Here is an 18,774-nt window from a genome sequence, read left to right as displayed (position 1 = left end):
ACGTAAGTTTTTTGTTTTGTTGCCAATTCTATTTACAGTCTGTAATAAGGCACTCTATTGGAATCTCTACTATACTGCAGGAGATTGAGCGTTTCTGAAGTCACTGGTAACATCTCATTAATAAGCCCTTTTTAAGAGAAAAGCATTATCTGTCCATCCCCATCAAAACAGGCCAATACGCTTATACGTTGAAACATGTTCTCCAGGCCTGGTTTCCAATGCGCTTCCATGGGTCTACTCTGAGTAGGACTATTTTCGTGTTTCCGTATATACATAACGTAAGTTTTGTGTTTTGTTGCCAATTCTAATTAAACCCTTCAATAAAACGTTCCACAGGAGTCTTTACTATATATTGCAGTAGTCTGAGCGTTTTTGGTAACATATCACAAAAAGTCCATTTTAAGAGAAACGCATGCCAATCTACTGATTTACATTGAAACATGTTCTCCAGGCCTGGTTTCCAATGCATTTCCATGGGTCTACTCTGAGTAGGACTATTTTCTTGTTTCTTTATATACATAACGTAAGTTTTGTGTATTGTTGCCTATTCTATTTACACTCTGTAATAAGGCACTCTATTGGAATCTCTACTATACTGCAGGAGATTGAGCGTTTCTGAAGTCACAGGTAACATCTCATTAATAAGCCCTTTTTAAGAGATAAGCATTATCTGTCCATCCCCATCAAAACAGGCCAATACGCGTATACATTGAAATATGTACTCCAGGCCTGGTTTCCAATGCATTTCCATGGGTCTACTCTGAGTAGGACTATTTTCTTGTTTCTTTATATACATAATGCAAGTTTTGTGTTTTGTTGCAAATTCTATTTACACTCTGTAATAAGGCACTCTATTGGAATCTCTACTATACTGCAGGAGATTGAGCGTTTCTGAAGTCACTGGTAACATCTCATTAATAAGCCCTTCTTAAGAGAAAAGCATTATCTGTCCATCCCCATCAGAACAGGCCAATACGCGTATACATTGAAACCCATTCTCACGGCCTGGTTTCGAATAAATTTCCATGGGTGTACTCTGAGTAGGACTATTTTCTTGTTTCTTTATATACATAACGTAAGTTTTGTGTTTTGTTGCCAATTCCAGTTAAACCCTTCAATAAAACGTTCTACAGGAGTCTTTACTACATATAGCAGTAGTCTGAGCGTTTTTGGTAACATATCACAAAAAGAAACATGAGGAAAGTTTTGTGTTTTGTTGCCAATTCTATTTACACTCTGTAATAAGGCACTCTATTGGAATCTCTACTATACTGCAGGAGATTGAGCGTTTCTGAAGTCACTGGTAACATCTCATTAATAAGCCCTTTTTAAGAGAAAAGCATTATCTGTCCATCCCCATCAAAACAGGCCAATACGCTTATACGTTGAAACATGTTCTCCAGGCCTGGTTTCCAATGCGCTTCCATGGTTCTACTCTGAGTAGGACTATTTTCGTGTTTCTTTATATACATAACATAAGTTTTGTGTTTTGTTGCCAATTCTAGTTAAACCCTTCAATAAAACGTTCCACAGGAGTCTTTACTATATATTGCAGTAGTCTGAGCGTTTTTGGTAACATATCACAAAAAGTCCTTTTTAAGAGAAACGCATGCCAGTCTACTGATTTACATTGAAACCCGTTCTCACGGCCTGGTTTCGAATGCATTTCCATGGGTCTACTCTGAGTAGAACTATTTTCTTGTTTCTTTATATACATAACGCAAGTTTTGTGTTTTGTTGCCAATTCTATTTACACTCTGTAATAAGGCACTCTATTGGAATCTCTACTATACTGCAGGAGATTGAGCGTTTGTGAAGTCACTGGTAACATCTCATTAATAAGCCCTTCTTAAGAGAAAAGCATTATCTGTCCATCCCCATCAGAACAGGCCAATACGCGTATGCATTGATACCCATTCTTACGGCATGGTTTCGAATAAATTTCCATGGGTCTACTCTGAGTAGGACTATTTTCTTGTTTCTTTATATAAATAACGTAAGTTTTGTGTTTTGTTGCCTATTCTATTTACACTCTGTAATAAGGCACTCTATTGGAATCTCTACTATACTGCAGGAGATTGAGCGTTTCTGAAGTCACTGGTAACATCTCATTAATAAGCCCTTCTTAAGAGAAAAGCATTATCTGTCCATCCCCATCAGAACAGGCCAATACGCGTATACATTGAAACCCATTCTCACGGCCTGGATTCGAATAAATTTCCATGGGTCTACTCTGAGTTGGACTATTTTCTTGTTTCTTTATATACATAACGTAAGTTTTGTGTTTTGTTGCCAATTCCAGTTAAACCCTTCAATAAAACGTTCCACAGGAGTCTTTACTATATATTGCAGTAGTCTGAGAGTTTTTGGTAACATATCACAAAAAGTCCATTTTAAGAGAAACGCATGCCAATCTACTGATTTACATTGAAACATGTTCTCCAGGCCTGGTTTCCAATGCATTTCCATGGGTCTACTCTGAGTAGGACTATTTTCTTGTTTCTTTATATACATAACGTAAGTTTTGTGTATTGTTGCCTATTCTATTTACACTCTGTTATAAGGCACTCTATTGGAATCTCTACTATACTGCAGGAGATTGAGCGTTTCTGAAGTCACAGGTAACATCTCATTAATAAGCCCTTTTTAAGAGATAAGCATTATCTGTCCATCCCCTTCAGAACAGGCAAATACGAGTATACATTGAAACCCATTCTCACGGACTGGTTTCCAATGCATTTCCATGGGTCTACTCTGAGTAGGACTATTTTCTTGTTTCTTTATATACATAACGTAAGTTTTTTGTTTTGTTGCCAATTCTATTTACACTCTGTAATAAGGCACTCTATTGGAATCTCTACTATGCTGCAGGAGATTGAGCATTTCTGAAGTCACTGGTAACATCTCATTAATAAGCCCTTTTTAAGAAAAAAGCATTATCTGTCCATCCCCATCAGAACAGGCCAATACGCGTATACATTGAAACCCATTCTCACGGCCTGGTTTCGAATAAATTTCCATGGGTGTACTCTGAGTAGGACTATTTTCTTGTTTCTTTATATACATAACGTAAGTTTTGTGTTTTGTTGCCAATTCCAGTTAAACCCTTCAATAAAACGTTCTACAGGAGTCTTTACTACATATAGCAGTAGTCTGAGCGTTTTTGGTAACATATCACAAAAAGAAACATGAGGAAAGTTTTGTGTTTTGTTGCCAATTCTATTTACACTCTGTAATAAGGCACTCTATTGGAATCTCTACTATACTGCAGGAGATTGAGCGTTTCTGAAGTCACTGGTAACATCTCATTAATAAGCCCTTTTTAAGAGAAAAGCATTATCTGTCCATCCCCATCAAAACAGGCCAATACGCTTATACGTTGAAACATGTTCTCCAGGCCTGGTTTCCAATGCGCTTCCATGGTTCTACTCTGAGTAGGACTATTTTCGTGTTTCTTTATATACATAACGTAAGTTTTGTGTTTTGTTGCCAATTCTAGTTAAACCCTTCAATAAAACGTTCCACAGGAGTCTTTACTATATATTGCAGTAGTCTGAGCGTTTTTGGTAACATATCACAAAAAGTCCTTTTTAAGAGAAACGCATGCCAGTCTACTGATTTACATTGAAAACCCGTTCTCACGGCCTGGTTTCGAATGCATTTCCATGGGTCTACTCTGAGTAGAACTATTTTCTTGTTTCTTTATATACATAACGCAAGTTTTGTGTTTTGTTGCCAATTCTATTTACACTCTGTAATAAGGCACTCTATTGGAATCTCTACTATACTGCAGGAGATTGAGCGTTTGTGAAGTCACTGGTAACATCTCATTAATAAGCCCTTCTTAAGAGAAAAGCATTATCTGTCCATCCCCATCAGAACAGGCCAATACGCGTATGCATTGATACCCATTCTTACGGCATGGTTTCGAATAAATTTCCATGGGTCTACTCTGAGTAGGACTATTTTCTTGTTTCTTTATATAAATAACGTAAGTTTTGTGTTTTGTTGCCTATTCTATTTACACTCTGTAATAAGGCACTCTATTGGAATCTCTACTATACTGCAGGAGATTGAGCGTTTCTGAAGTCACTGGTAACATCTCATTAATAAGCCCTTCTTAAGAGAAAAGCATTATCTGTCCATCCCCATCAGAACAGGCCAATACGCGTATACATTGAAACCCATTCTCACGGCCTGGTTTCGAATAAATTTCCATGGGTCTACTCTGAGTAGGACTATTTTCTTGTTTCTTTATATACATAACGTAAGTTTTGTGTTTTGTTGCCAATTCCAGTTAAACCCTTCAATAAAACGTTCCACAGGAGTCTTTACTATATATTGCAGTAGTCTGAGAGTTTTTGGTAACATATCACAAAAAGTCCATTTTAAGAGAAACGCATGCCAATCTACTGATTTACATTGAAACATGTTCTCCAGGCCTGGTTTCCAATGCATTTCCATGGGTCTACTCTGAGTAGGACTATTTTCTTGTTTCTTTATATACATAACGTAAGTTTTGTGTATTGTTGCCTATTCTATTTACACTCTGTTATAAGGCACTCTATTGGAATCTCTACTATACTGCAGGAGATTGAGCGTTTCTGAAGTCACAGGTAACATCTCATTAATAAGCCCTTTTTAAGAGATAAGCATTATCTGTCCATCCCCATCAGAACAGGCAAATACGAGTATACATTGAAACCCATTCTCACGGACTGGTTTCCAATGCATTTCCATGGGTCTACTCTGAGTAGGACTATTTTCTTGTTTCTTTATATACATAACGTAAGTTTTTTGTTTTGTTGCCAATTCTATTTACACTCTGTAATAAGGCACTCTATTGGAATCTCTACTATACTGCAGGAGATTGAGCATTTCTGAAGTCACTGGTAACATCTCATTAATAAGCCCTTTTTAAGAAAAAAGCATTATCTGTCCATCCCCATCAAAACAGGCCAATACGCGTATATGTTGAAACATGTTCTCCAGGCCTGGTTTCCAATGCGCTTCCATGGGTCTACTCTGAGTAGGACTATTTTCGTGTTTCCGTATATACATAACGTAAGTTTTGTGTTTTGTTGCCAATTCTAGTTAAACCCTTCAATAAAACGTTCCACAGGAGTCTTTACTATATATAGCAGTAGTCTGAGCGTTTTTGGTAACATATCACAAAAAGTCCTTTTTAAGAGAAAACGCATGCCAATCTACTGATTTACATTGAAACCCGTTCTCACGGCCTGGTTTCCAATGCATTTCCATGGGTCTACTCTGAGAAGGACTATTTTCGTGTTTCTTTGTAAACATGAGGAAAGTTTTTGTTTTGTTGCCAATTCTATTTACACTCTGTAATAAGGCACTCTATTGGAATCTCTACTATACTGCAGGAGATTGAGCATTTCTAAGTCACTGGTAACATCTCATTAATAAGCCCTTTTTAAGAGAAACGCATTATCTGTCCATCCCCATCAAAACAGGCCAATACGCGTATACGTTGAAACATGTTCTCCAGGCCTGGTTTCCAATGCGTTTCCATGGGTCTACTCTGAGTAGGACTATTTTCTTGTTTCTTTATATACATAACGTAAGTTTTGTGTTTTGTTGCCAATTCTAGTTAAACCCTTCAATAAAACGTTCCACAGGAGACTTTACTATATATTGCAGTAGTCTGAGCGTTTTTGGTAACATATCACAAAAAGTCCTTTTTAAGAGAAACGTATGCCAGTCTACTGATTTACATTGAAACCCCGTTCTCACGGCCTGGTTTCCAATGCATTTCCATGGGTCTACTCTGAGTAGGACTATTTTCGTGTTTCTTTATATACATAACGTAAGTTTTGTGTTTTGTTGCCAATTCTATTTACACTCTGTAATAAGGCACTCTATTAGAATCTCTACTATACTGCAGGAGATTGAGCGTTTCTGAAGTCACTATTAACATCTCATTAATAAGCCCTTTTTAAGAGAAAAGCATTACCTGTCCATCCCCATCAAAACAGGCCAATACGCGTATACATTGAAACATGTTCTCCAGGCCTGGATTCCAATGCACTTCCATGGGTCTACTCTGAGTAGGACTATTTTCTTGTTTCTTAATATACATAACATAAGTTTTGTGTTTTGTTGCCAATTCTAGTTAAACCCTTCAATAAAACGTTCCACAGGAGTCTTTACTATATATTGCAGTAGTCTGAGCGTTTTTGGTAACATATCACAAAAAGTCCATTTTAAGAGAAACGCATGCCAATCTACTGATTTACATTGAAACATGTTCTCCAGGCCTGGTTTCCAATGCATTTCCATGGGTCTACTCTGAGTAGGACTATTTTCTTGTTTCTTTATATACATAACGTAAGTTTTGTGTATTGTTGCCTATTCTATTTACACTCTGTAATAAGGCACTCTATTGGAATCTCTACTATACTGCAGGAGATTGAGCGTTTCTGAAGTCACAGGTAACATCTCATTAATAAGCCCTTTTTAAGAGATAAGCATTATCTGTCCATCCCCATCAAAACAGGCCAATACGCGTATACATTGAAACGTGTTCTCCAGGCCTGGTTTCCAATGCATTTCCATGGGTCTACTCTGAGTAGGACTATTTTCTTATTTCTTTATATACATAATGCAAGTTTTTTGTTTTGTTGCAAATTCTATTTACACTCTGTAATAAGGCACTCTATTGGAATCTCTACTATACTGCAGGAGATTGAGCGTTTCTGAAGTCACTGGTAACATCTCATTAATAAGCCCTTTTTAAGAGAAACGAATTATCTGTCCATCCCCATCAGAACAGGCAAATACGAGTATACATTGAAACCCATTCTCACGGACTGGTTTCGAATAAATTTCCATGGGTCTACTCTGAGTAGGACTATTTTCTTGTTTCTTTATATACATAACGTAAGTTTTTTGTTTTGTTGCCAATTCTATTTACACTCTGTAATAAGGCACTCTATTGGAATCTCTACTATACTAAAGGAGATTGAGCGTTTGTGAAGTCACTGGTAACATCTCATTAATAAGCCCTTCTTAAGAGAAAAGCATTATCTGTCCATCCCCATCAGAACAGGCCAATACGCGTATGCATTGATACCCATTCTTACGGCATGGTTTCGAATAAATTTCCATGGGTCTACTCTGAGTAGGACTATTTTCTTGTTTCTTTATATAAATAACGTAAGTTTTGTGTTTTGTTGCCTATTCTATTTACACTCTGTAATAAGGCACTCTATTGGAATCTCTACTATACTGCAGGAGATTGAGCGTTTCTGAAGTCACTGGTAACATCTCATTAATAAGCCCTTCTTAAGAGAAAAGCATTATCTGTCCATCCCCATCAGAACAGTCCAATACGCGTATACATTGAAACCCATTCTCACGGCCTGGTTTCGAATAAATTTCCATGGGTCTACTCTGAGTAGGACTATTTTCTTGTTTCTTAATATACATAACGTAAGTTTTGTGTTTTGTTGCCAATTCTAGTTAAACCCTTCAATAAAACGTTCCACAGGAGTCTTTACTATATATTGCAGTAGTCTGAGCGTTTTTGGTAACATATCACAAAAAGTCCATTTTAAGAGAAACGCATGCCAATCTACTGATTTACATTGAAACATGTTCTCCAGGCCTGGTTTCCAATGCATTTCCATGGGTCTACTCTGAGTAGGACTATTTTCTTGTTTCTTTATATACATAACGTAAGTTTTGTGTATTGTTGCCTATTCTATTTACACTCTGTAATAAGGCACTCTATTGGAATCTCTACTATACTGCAGGAGATTGAGCGTTTCTGAAGTCACAGGTAACATCTCATTAATAAGCCCTTTTTAAGAGATAAGCATTATCTGTCCATCCCCATCAAAACAGGCCAATACGCGTATACATTGAAATATGTTCTCCAGGCCTGGTTTCCAATGCATTTCCATGGGTCTACTCTGAGTAGGACTATTTTCTTGTTTCTTTATATACATAATGCAAGTTTTGTGTTTTGTTGCAAATTCTATTTACACTCTGTAATAAGGCACTCTATTGGAATCTCTACTATACTGCAGGAGATTGAGCGTTTCTGAAGTCACTGGTAACATCTCATTAATTAGCCCTTTTTAAGAGAAAAGAATTATCTGTCCATCCCCATCAGAACAGGCAAATACGAGTATACATTGAAACCCATTCTCACGGAGTGGTTTCGAATAAATTTCCATGGGTCTACTCTGAGTAGGACTATTTTCTTGTTTCTTTATATACATAACGTAAGTTTTTTGTTTTGTTGCCAATTCTATTTACACTCTGTAATAAGGCACTCTATTGGAATCTCTACTATACTGCAGGAGATTGAGCATTTCTGAAGTCACTGGTAACATCTCATTAATAAGCCCTTTTTAAGAAAAAAGCATTATCTCTCCATCCCCATCAAAACAGGCCAATACGCGTATATGTTGAAACATGTTCTCCAGGCCTGGTTTCCAATGCGCTTCCATGGGTCTACTCTGAGTAGGACTATTTTCGTGTTTCCGTATATACATAACGTAAGTTTTGTGTTTTGTTGCCAATTCTAGTTAAACCCTTCAATAAAACGTTCCACAGGAGACTTTACTATATATTGCAGTAGTCTGAGCGTTTTTGGTAACATATCACAAAAAGTCCTTTTTAAGAGAAACGCATGCCAATCTACTGATTTACATTGAAACCCGTTCTCACGGCCTGGTTTCCAATGCATTTCCATGGGTCTACTCTGAGTAGGACTATTTTCGTGTTTCTTTATATACATAACGTAAGTTTTTTGTTTTGTTGCCAATTCTATTTACACTCTGTAATAAGGCACTCTATTGGAATCGCTACTATACTGCAGGAGATTGAGCATTTCTGAAGTCACTGGTAACATCTCATTAATAAGCCCTTTTTAAGAGAAAAGCATTATATGTCCATCCCCATCATAACAGGCCAATACGCGTATACATTGAAACATGTTCTCCAAGCCTGGTTTCCAAAGCGTTTCCATGGGTCTACTCTGAGTAGGACTATTTTCTTGTTTCTTTATATACATAACGTAAGTTTTGTGTTTTGTTGCCAATTCTAGTTAAACCCTTCAATAAAACGTTCCACAGGAGTCTTTACTATATATTGCAGTAGTCTGAGCGTTTTTGGTAACATATCACAAAAAGTCCTTTTTAAGAGAAACGCATGCCAGTCTACTGATTTACATTGAAACCCGTTCTCACGGCCTGGTTTCGAATGCATTTCCATGGGTCTACTCTGAGTAGAACAATTTTCTTGTTTCTTTATATACATAACGCAAGTTTTGTGTTTTGTTGCCAATTCTATTTACACTCTGTAATAAGGCACTCTATTGGAATCTCTACTATACTGCAGGAGATTGAGCGTTTGTGAAGTCACTGGTAACATCTCATTAATAAGCCCTTCTTAAGAGAAAAGCATTATCTGTCCATCCCCATCAGAACAGGCCAATACGCGTATGCATTGATACCCATTCTTACGGCATGGTTTCGAATAAATTTCCATGGGTCTTCTCTGAGTAGGACTATTTTCTTGTTTCTTTATATAAATAACGTAAGTTTTGTGTTTTGTTGCCTATTCTATTTACACTCTGTAATAAGGCACTCTATTGGAATCTCTACTATACTGCAGGAGATTGAGCGTTTCTGAAGTCACTGGTAACATCTCATTAATAAGCCCTTCTTAAGAGAAAAGCATTATCTGTCCATCCCCATCAAAACAGGCCAATACGCGTATATGTTGAAACATGTTCTCCAGGCCTGGTTTCCAATGCGCTTCCATGGGTCTACTCTGAGTAGGACTATTTTCGTGTTTCCGTATATACATAACGTAAGTTTTGTGTTTTGTTGCCAATTCTAGTTAAACCCTTCAATAAAACGTTCCACAGGAGTCTTTACTATATATTGCAGTAGTCTGAGCGTTTTTGGTAACGTATCACAAAAAGTCCTTTTTAAGAGAAACGCATGCCAATCTACTGATTTACATTGAAACCCGTTCTCACGGCCTGGTTTCCAATGCATTTCCATGGGTCTACTCTGAGTAGGACTATTTTCGTGTTTCTTTGTAAACATGAGGAAAGTTTTTGTTTTGTTTTCAATTCTATTTACACTCTGTAATAAGGCACTCTATTGGAATCTCTACTATACTGCAGGAGATTGAGCATTTCTGAAGTCACTGGTAACATCTCATTAATAAGCCCTTTTTAAGAGAAACGCATTATCTGTCCATCCCCATCAAAACAGGCCAATACGCGTATACGTTGAAACATGTTCTCCAGGCCTGGTTTCCAATGCGTTTCCATGGGTCTACTCTGAGTAGGACTATTTTCTTGTTTCTTTATATACATAACGTAAGTTTTGTGTTTTGTTGCCAATTCTAGTTAAACCCTTCAATAAAACGTTCCACAGGAGACTTTACTATATATTGCAGTAGTCTGAGCGTTTTTGGTAACATATCACAAAAAGTCCTTTTTAAGAGAAACGTATGCCAGTCTACTGATTTACATTGAAACCCGTTCTCACGGCCTGGTTTCCAATGCATTTCCATGGGTCTACTCTGAGTAGGACTATTTTCGTGTTTCTTTATATACATAACGTAAGTTTTGTGTTTTGTTGCCAATTCTATTTACACTCTGTAATAAGGCACTCTATTAGAATCTCTACTATACTGCAGGAGATTGAGCGTTTCTGAAGTCACTATTAACATCTCATTAATAAGCCCTTTTTAAGAGAAAAGCATTACCTGTCCATCCCCATCAAAACAGGCCAATACGCGTATACATTGAAACATGTTCTCCAGGCCTGGTTTCCAATGCACTTCCATGGGTCTACTCTGAGTAGGACTATTTTCTTGTTTCTTAATATACATAACATAAGTTTTGTGTTTTGTTGCCAATTCTAGTTTAACCCTTCAATAAAACGTTCCACAGGAGTCTTTACTATATATTGCAGTAGTCTGAGCGTTTTTGGTAACATATCACAAAAAGTCCTTTTTAAGAGAAACGCATGCCAATCTACTGATTTACATTGAAAGCCGTTCTCACGGCCTGGTTTCCAATGCATTTCCATGGGTCTACTCTGAGTAGGACTATTTTCGTGTTTCTTTATATACATAACGTAAGTTTTTTTTTTGTTGCCAATTCTATTTACACTCTGTAATAAGGCACTCTATTGGAATCGCTACTATACTGCAGGAGATTGAGCATTTCTGAAGTCACTGGTAACATCTCATTAATAAGCCCTTTTTAAGAGAAAAGCATTATATGTCCATCCCCATCATAACAGGCCAATACGCGTATACATTGAAAAATGTTCTCCAAGCCTGGTTTCCAAAGCGTTTCCATGGGTCTACTCTGAGTAGGACTATTTTCTTGTTTCTTTATATACATAACGTAAGTTTTGTATTTTGTTGCCAATTCTAGTTAAACCCTTCAATAATACGTTCCACAGGAGTCTTTCCTATACATTTCAGTAGTCTGAGCGTTTTTGGTAACATATCACAAAAAGTCCTTTTTAAGAGAAACGCATGCCAATCTACTGATTTACATTGAAACCCGTTCTCACGGCCTGGTTTCCAATGCATTTCCATGGGTCTACTCTGAGTAGGACTATTTTCTTGTTTCTTTATATACATAACGTAAGTTTTGTGTTTTGTTGCCAATTCTATTTACAATCTGTAATAAGGCACTCTATTGGAATCTCTACTATACTGCAGGAGATTGAGCGTTTCTGAAGTCACTGGTAACATCTCATTTAATAAGCCCTTTCTAAGAGAAAAGCATTATCTGTCCCTCCCCATCAAAACAGGCCAATACGCGTATACATTGAAACATGTTCTCCAGGCCTGGTTTACAATGCGCTTCCATGGGTCTACTCTGAGTAGGACTATTTTCGTGTTTCTTTATATACATAACGTAAGTTTTGTGTTTTGTTGCCAATTCTAGTTAAACCCTTCAATAAAACGTTCCACAGGAGTCTTTACTATATATTGCAGTAGTCTGAGCGTTTTTGGTAACATATCACAAAAAGTCCTTTTTAAGAGAAACGCATGCCAGTCTACTGATTTACATTGAAACCCGTTCTCACGGCCTGGTTTCGAATGCATTTCCATGGGTCTACTCTGAGTAGAACAATTTTCTTGTTTCTTTATATACATAACGCAAGTTTTGTGTTTTGTTGCCAATTCTATTTACACTCTGTAATAAGGCACTCTATTAGAATCTCTACTATACTGCAGGAGATTGAGCGTTTGTGAAGTCACTGGTAACATCTCATTAATAAGCCCTTCTTAAGAGAAAAGCATTATCTGTCCATCCCCATCAGAACAGGCCAATACGCGTATGCATTGATACCCATTCTTACGGCATGGTTTCGAATAAATTTCCATGGGTCTACTCTGAGTAGGACTATTTTCTTCTTTCTTTATATAAATAACGTAAGTTTTGTGTTTTGTTGCCTATTCTATTTACACTCTGTAATAAGGCACTCTATTGGAATCTCTACTATACTGCAGGAGATTGAGCGTTTCTGAAGTCACTGGTAACATCTCATTAATAAGCCCTTCTTAAGAGAAAAGCATTATCTGTCCATCCCCATCAGAACAGGCCAATACGCGTATACATTGAAACCCATTCTCACGGCCTGGTTTCGAATAAATTTCCATGGGTCTACTCTGAGTAGGACTATTTTCTTGTTTCTTTATATACATAACGTAAGTTTTGTGTTTTGTTGCCAATTCCAGTTAAACCCTTCAATAAAACGTTCCACAGGAGTCTTTACTATATATTGCAGTAGTCTGAGAGTTTTTGGTAACATATCACAAAAAGTCCATTTTAAGAGAAACGCATGCCAATCTACTGATTTACATTGAAACATGTTCTCCAGGCCTGGTTTCCAATGCATTTCCATGGGTCTACTCTGAGTAGGACTATTTTCTTGTTTCTTTATATACATAACGTAAGTTTTGTGTATTGTTGCCTATTCTATTTACACTCTGTTATAAGGCACTCTATTGGAATCTCTACTATACTGCAGGAGATTGAGCGTTTCTGAAGTCACAGGTAACATCTCATTAATAAGCCCTTTTTAAGAGATAAGCATTATCTGTCCATCCCCATCAGAACAGGCAAATACGAGTATACATTGAAACCCATTCTCACGGACTGGTTTCCAATGCATTTCCATGGGTCTACTCTGAGTAGGACTATTTTCTTGTTTCTTTATATACATAACGTAAGTTTTTTGTTTTGTTGCCAATTCTATTTACACTCTGTAATAAGGCACTCTATTGGAATCTCTACTATACTGCAGGAGATTGAGCATTTCTGAAGTCACTGGTAACATCTCATTAATAAGCCCTTTTTAAGAAAAAAGCATTATCTGTCCATCCCCATCAGAACAGGCCAATACGCGTATACATTGAAACCCATTCTCACGGCCTGGTTTCGAATAAATTTCCATGGGTGTACTCTGAGTAGGACTATTTTCTTGTTTCTTTATATACATAACGTAAGTTTTGTGTTTTGTTGCCAATTCCAGTTAAACCCTTCAATAAAACGTTCTACAGGAGTCTTTACTACATATAGCAGTAGTCTGAGCGTTTTTGGTAACATATCACAAAAAGAAACATGAGGAAAGTTTTGTGTTTTGTTGCCAATTCTATTTACACTCTGTAATAAGGCACTCTATTGGAATCTCTACTATACTGCAGGAGATTGAGCGTTTCTGAAGTCACTGGTAACATCTCATTAATAAGCCCTTTTTAAGAGAAAAGCATTATCTGTCCATCCCCATCAAAACAGGCCAATACGCTTATACGTTGAAACATGTTCTCCAGGCCTGGTTTCCAATGCGCTTCCATGGTTCTACTCTGAGTAGGACTATTTTCGTGTTTCTTTATATACATAACGTAAGTTTTGTGTTTTGTTGCCAATTCTAGTTAAACCCTTCAATAAAACGTTCCACAGGAGTCTTTACTATATATTGCAGTAGTCTGAGCGTTTTTGGTAACATATCACAAAAAGTCCTTTTTAAGAGAAACGCATGCCAGTCTACTGATTTACATTGAAACCCGTTCTCACGGCCTGGTTTCGAATGCATTTCCATGGGTCTACTCTGAGTAGAACTATTTTCTTGTTTCTTTATATACATAACGCAAGTTTTGTGTTTTGTTGCCAATTCTATTTACACTCTGTAATAAGGCACTCTATTGGAATCTCTACTATACTGCAGGAGATTGAGCGTTTGTGAAGTCACTGGTAACATCTCATTAATAAGCCCTTCTTAAGAGAAAAGCATTATCTGTCCATCCCCATCAGAACAGGCCAATACGCGTATGCATTGATACCCATTCTTACGGCATGGTTTCGAATAAATTTCCATGGGTCTACTCTGAGTAGGACTATTTTCTTGTTTCTTTATATAAATAACGTAAGTTTTGTGTTTTGTTGCCTATTCTATTTACACTCTGTAATAAGGCACTCTATTGGAATCTCTACTATACTGCAGGAGATTGAGCGTTTCTGAAGTCACTGGTAACATCTCATTAATAAGCCCTTCTTAAGAGAAAAGCATTATCTGTCCATCCCCATCAGAACAGGCCAATACGCGTATACATTGAAACCCATTCTCACGTCCTGGTTTCGAATAAATTTCCATGGGTCTACTCTGAGTAGGACTATTTTCTTGTTTCTTTATATACATAACGTAAGTTTTGTGTTTTGTTGCCAATTCCAGTTAAACCCTTCAATAAAACGTTCCACAGGAGTCTTTACTATATATTGCAGTAGTCTGAGAGTTTTTGGTAACATATCACAAAAAGTCCATTTTAAGAGAAACGCATGCCAATCTACTGATTTACATTGAAACATGTTCTCCAGGCCTGGTTTCCAATGCATTTCCATGGGTCTACTCTGAGTAGGACTATTTTCTTGTTTCTTTATATACATAACGTAAGTTTTGTGTATTGTTGCCTATTCTATTTACACTCTGTTATAAGGCACTCTATTGGAATCTCTACTATACTGCAGGAGATTGAGCGTTTCTGAAGTCACAGGTAACATCTCATTAATAAGCCCTTTTTAAGAGATAAGCATTATCTGTCCATCCCCATCAGAACAGGCAAATACGAGTATACATTGAAACCCATTCTCACGGACTGGTTTCCAATGCATTTCCATGGGTCTACTCTGAGTAGGACTATTTTCTTGTTTCTTTATATACATAACGTAAGTTTTTTGTTTTGTTGCCAATTCTATTTACACTCTGTAATAAGGCACTCTATTGGAATCTCTACTATACTGCAGGAGATTGAGCATTTCTGAAGTCACTGGTAACATCTCATTAATAAGCCCTTTTTAAGAAAAAAGCATTATCTGTCCATCCCCATCAAAACAGGCCAATACGCGTATATGTTGAAACATGTTCTCCAGGCCTGGTTTCCAATGCGCTTCCATGGGTCTACTCTGAGTAGGACTATTTTCGTGTTTCCGTATATACATAACGTAAGTTTTGTGTTTTGTTGCCAATTCTAGTTAAACCCTTCAATAAAACGTTCCACAGGAGTCTTTACTATATATAGCAGTAGTCTGAGCGTTTTTGGTAACATATCACAAAAAGTCCTTTTTAAGAGAAACGCATGCCAATCTACTGATTTACATTGAAACCCGTTCTCACGGCCTGGTTTCCAATGCATTTCCATGGGTCTACTCTGAGTAGGACTATTTTCGTGTTTCTTTGTAAACATGAGGAAAGTTTTTGTTTTGTTGCCAATTCTATTTACACTCTGTAATAAGGCACTCTATTGGAATCTCTACTATACTGCAGGAGATTGAGCATTTCTAAGTCACTGGTAACATCTCATTAATAAGCCCTTTTTAAGAGAAACGCATTATCTGTCCATCCCCATCAAAACAGGCCAATACGCGTATACGTTGAAACATGTTCTCCAGGCCTGGTTTCCAATGCGTTTCCATGGGTCTACTCTGAGTAGGACTATTTTCTTGTTTCTTTATATACATAACGTAAGTTTTGTGTTTTGTTGCCAATTCTAGTTAAACCCTTCAATAAAACGTTCCACAGGAGACTTTACTATATATTGCAGTAGTCTGAGCGTTTTTGGTAACATATCACAAAAAGTCCTTTTTAAGAGAAACGTATGCCAGTCTACTGATTTACATTGAAACCCGTTCTCACGGCCTGGTTTCCAATGCATTTCCATGGGTCTACTCTGAGTAGGACTATTTTCGTGTTTCTTTATATACATAACGTAAGTTTTGTGTTTTGTTGCCAATTCTATTTACACTCTGTAATAAGGCACTCTATTAGAATCTCTACTATACTGCAGGAGATTGAGCGTTTCTGAAGTCACTATTAACATCTCATTAATAAGCCCTTTTTAAGAGAAAAGCATTACCTGTCCATCCCCATCAAAACAGGCCAATACGCGTATACATTGAAACATGTTCTCCAGGCCTGGATTCCAATGCACTTCCATGGGCCTACTCTGAGTAGGACTATTTTCTTGTTTCTTTATATACATAACATAAGTTTTGTGTTTTGTTGCCAATTCTAGTTAAACCCTTCAATAAAACGTTCCACAGGAGTCTTTACTATATATTGCAGTAGTCTGAGCGTTTTTGGTAACATATCACAAAAAGTCCATTTTAAGAGAAACGCATGCCAATCTACTGATTTACATTGAAACATGTTCTCCAGGCCTGGTTTCCAATGCATTTCCATGGGTCTACTCTGAGTAGGACTATTTTCTTGTTTCTTTATATACATAACGTAAGTTTTGTGTATTGTTGCCTATTCTATTTACACTCTGTAATAAGGCACTCTATTGGAATCTCTACTATACTGCAGGAGATTGAGCGTTTCTGAAGTCACAGGTAACATCTCATTAATAAGCCCTTTTTAAGAGAAAAGCATTATATGTCCATCCCCATCATAACAGGCCAATACGCGTATACATTGAAAAATGTTCTCCAAGCCTGGTTTCCAAAGCGTTTCCATGGGTCTACTCTGAGTAGGACTATTTTCTTGTTTCTTTATATACATAACGTAAGTTTTGTATTTTGTTGCCAATTCTAGTTAAACCCTTCAATAATACGTTCCACAGGAGTCTTTCCTATACATTTCAGTAGTCTGAGCGTTTTTGGTAACATATCACAAAAAGTCCTTTTTAAGAGAAACGCATGCCAATCTACTGATTTACATTGAAACCCGTTCTCACGGCCTGGTTTCCAATGCATTTCCATGGGTCTACTCTGAGTAGGACTATTTTCTTGTTTCTTTATATACATAACGTAAGTTTTGTGTTTTGTTGCCAATTCTATTTACAATCTGTAATAAGGCACTCTATTGGAATCTCTACTATACTGCAGGAGATTGAGCGTTTCTGAAGTCACTGGTAACATCTCATTTAATAAGCCCTTTCTAAGAGAAAAGCATTATCTGTCCCTCCCCATCAAAACAGGCCAATACGCGTATACATTGAAACATGTTCTCCAGGCCTGGTTTACAATGCGCTTCCATGGGTCTACTCTGAGTAGGACTATTTTCGTGTTTCTTTATATACATAACGTAAGTTTTGTGTTTTGTTGCCAATTCTAGTTAAACCCTTCAATAAAACGTTCCACAGGAGTCTTTACTATATATTGCAGTAGTCTGAGCGTTTTTGGTAACATATCACAAAAAGTCCTTTTTAAGAGAAACGCATGCCAGTCTACTGATTTACATTGAAACCCGTTCTCACGGCCTGGTTTCGAATGCATTTCCATGGGTCTACTCTGAGTAGAACAATTTTCTTGTTTCTTTATATACATAACGCAAGTTTTGTGTTTTGTTGCCAATTCTATTTACACTCTGTAATAAGGCACTCTATTAGAATCTCTACTATACTGCAGGAGATTGAGCGTTTGTGAAGTCACTGGTAACATCTCATTAATAAGCCCTTCTTAAGAGAAAAGCATTATCTGTCCATCCCCATCAGAACAGGCCAATACGCGTATGCATTGATACCCATTCTTACGGCATGGTTTCGAATAAATTTCCATGGGTCTACTCTGAGTAGGACTATTTTCTTCTTTCTTTATATAAATAACGTAAGTTTTGTGTTTTGTTGCCTATTCTATTTACACTCTGTAATAAGGCACTCTATTGGAATCTCTACTATACTGCAGGAGATTGAGCGTTTCTGAAGTCACTGGTAACATCTCATTAATAAGCCCTTCTTAAGAGAAAAGCATTATCTGTCCATCCCCATCAGAACAGTCCAATACGCGTATACATTGAAACCCATTCTCACGGCTTGGTTTCGAATAAATTTCCATGGGTCTACTCTGAGTAGGACTATTTTCTTGTTTCTTTATATACATAACGTAAGTTTTGTGTTTTGTTGCCAATTCCAGTTAAACCCTTAAATAAAACGTTCCACAGGAGTCTTTACTATATATAGCAGTAGTCTGAGCGTATTTGGTAACATATCACAAAAAGAAACATGAGGAAGGTTTTGTGTTTTGTTGCCAATTCTATTTACACTCTGAAATAAGGCACTCTATTGGAATCTCTACTATACTGCAGGAGATTGAGCGTTTCTGAAGTCACTGGTAACATCTCATTAATAAGCCCTTTTTAAGAGAAAAGCATTATCTGTCCATCCCCATCAAAACAGGCCAATACGCTTATACGTTGAAACATGTTCTCCAGGCCTGGTTTCCAATGCGCTTCCATGGGTCTACTCTGAGTAGGACTATTT

Source organism: Elgaria multicarinata, chromosome 6 (genome assembly GCF_023053635.1).
Source record: "Elgaria multicarinata webbii isolate HBS135686 ecotype San Diego chromosome 6, rElgMul1.1.pri, whole genome shotgun sequence".
Taxonomy (NCBI): domain Eukaryota; kingdom Metazoa; phylum Chordata; class Lepidosauria; order Squamata; family Anguidae; genus Elgaria; species Elgaria multicarinata.
Note: the sequence above shows the minus strand (reverse complement) of the source record.